General features: G+C 45.2%; 1 pseudogene; it reads right to left on the bottom strand.

Moving 5' to 3' along the window:
- Window positions 1-494: 494 nt before the first annotated feature.
- LOC115869745 lies at window positions 495-1176 on the bottom strand (annotated as a pseudogene).
- Between the last annotated feature and the right edge of the window lie 997 nt (window positions 1177-2173).

The following is a 2173-nucleotide window of genomic DNA, read 5'->3' on the forward strand; positions in this document are numbered from 1 at the left end:
ATGTGTGTGTGTATATATATGTATGTATATATACATATATATTTAACTGTTGGAAATTCTACAATTAGGTAATATTCACAGCAGTGCGCTGTGGTATATTATCTTACAGTTTACAAAGTTGTTAAATATAGATTCAACTTGGTTCCCCCAAATAAAGACATTTATTAATTATTTTACTCTCCCAGCAAGGGCACTTGATCAGGGAAGATAATATCAAAGCATCTCCACAAAGCACCACAAAGAACAAAGGGATATAAGGCAGGGCCTGGGAGACAACCACGGGGATTTCAAAGAGATGGCTAGAATATTAACCACAAGGAAAGCCAGGGGCTGGAGCAGAGTGAGGCAATAGGAAGGGCAGGCCATGTAGACTACAGAAAAGGAGAGCCACACAGCATACATGTGTGCTCCACATACTAATAGAACATGAAAATGTCATGACTGCAGAGGTGGCATTGAACCTGGTGGTTTCTCAAAACACAAATAGATGACTATCAAGCATGAGTGGTGTCTGAATAAACTGAGTTCAAAATACCGTGGGTTGCAATAGAAGCTTCCTTCACATTAGACATTTCACAGCGGTCATTTGAGGAGCTGCAGTTTTGCATCGTGGTGGTCTGGCGAGCACCCATTCCATCAATCACGTCTAAGATCTTACAACCCTGAAAGGGAGTTTCCGAGCAGGGACAAGCACTATCGACGAGAAGTTGATACATGAGCCATCTTTGGAGATTCCTGCTGAAAAGACTGCAAGTGGTTCTCCAGAGAAAGCACTTGCTTAGGTATGGCTCAGGGCCCAGGAGGAATTCACATTACTGTATATATTTGGATGAGGGACAGATGGAGAAGTATGCCCAACGAGGCCAGGCTCCCGTAACTTTCTAGAGTAACTTCTCTGTAGAGAGATCTTGAATAGGGTCTGGGCATCTCCATTCCTCTCAAGTGAAGTGCACAGTCACTAACTCCTGCCACCTGGCTGTCAGGACTGGAGCTGCCTGCTCTCCTTGGCTTTCAGTGTAGAGCAGAGCAGGCACCTGGGGACCAGGCGAAACTCAGATCCCATGTTGGTTTCCTGCCTGATCGGAGGCTCTGGGGATAGACCCTCCGAATGGCGTTTGAAGGCTGAAGCTGGACCCTTGGTGATCCCGCGAGTTTCTGGACCTTCTTTGCCTCCATCCCTGTTCTGGAAGAAAGCGCATCCTCAGTGAGGGTGCCTCACCAGTGAACACCTGGAAGAGCACAGCGCGCCCTGTTCGTGGTCACTTTACAGGCCGACGGTCACGCGGCAAGGCGCGCTCGGGGTGCAGGGCTTGGTACTGGTTGCTAACTGCAATTTCAGCAGTTCAAACCCACCTGCTCCTGTAAAGCTATGCAGTCTGGGAAACTCTTAAGGAACAATTATATTCTGTTCTGCCTGATAGGGATGCTACAGCTTTATGGCAATAGGTTTTCTATTGCTTGACTGGAAGATGATCCCTAGAAGAGAGGTCAGTTCCAAGTTTGAAGGGCGGCTAAGGGACATTCACTCACTCCACTCACTCACTCACTCACTCACTCTGAGTCAATTCCAACTCATAGCAACCCTATAGGACAGGGTAGAACTTCCCTTGTGAGTTTCTAAGACTAACTCTTGATAGGAAGCCCCTTCTTTCTCCTGAGGAGTGGCCATAACTTTGAACTGCTGACCTTGTAGGTAGCAGCCCAACGCGTAACCACTATACCACCAGGGCTGGGGATTCCATCCATCTCTATCAGTTTAGTAAATCTGTTTTAAACAGTGATTTTGAATCATTATGAATTTGCATTTTGTTCTACATTTTCCTCCCACTCTGCCCACTACCTTCTATTGTGGTTCTAATCCAAGGGGCTCATGGTGGAAACTGGGCACCATCTAGTTCTTCTAGTCTCAGGCTAATGGATGCTCTGGTTTGTGTGGCCTTTTAGTCCCTTTGGACTGTTTGTTTCTTTGAATTGTTGATTTTCTTCATTCTTCTTTGCTCCAGAAGAATATGAGGTAATTTAAATTGTAATAGAGAAGGCTGAGGAAATTCATGATCTTGCAATGCAATGCTAAAGATTTGGTAGATAATGATCTGATAACTCCAAGAAATTGTCAGTTTTCACCACTAGATTGATTATATATCACACACCAATGGGTAGAAAACACAGGGAG

Source organism: Echinops telfairi, unplaced genomic scaffold (genome assembly GCF_000313985.2).
Source record: "Echinops telfairi isolate 266 unplaced genomic scaffold, ASM31398v2 ScPeMD7_1;HRSCAF=3_0, whole genome shotgun sequence".
Classification (NCBI taxonomy): Eukaryota; Metazoa; Chordata; class Mammalia; order Afrosoricida; family Tenrecidae; genus Echinops; species Echinops telfairi.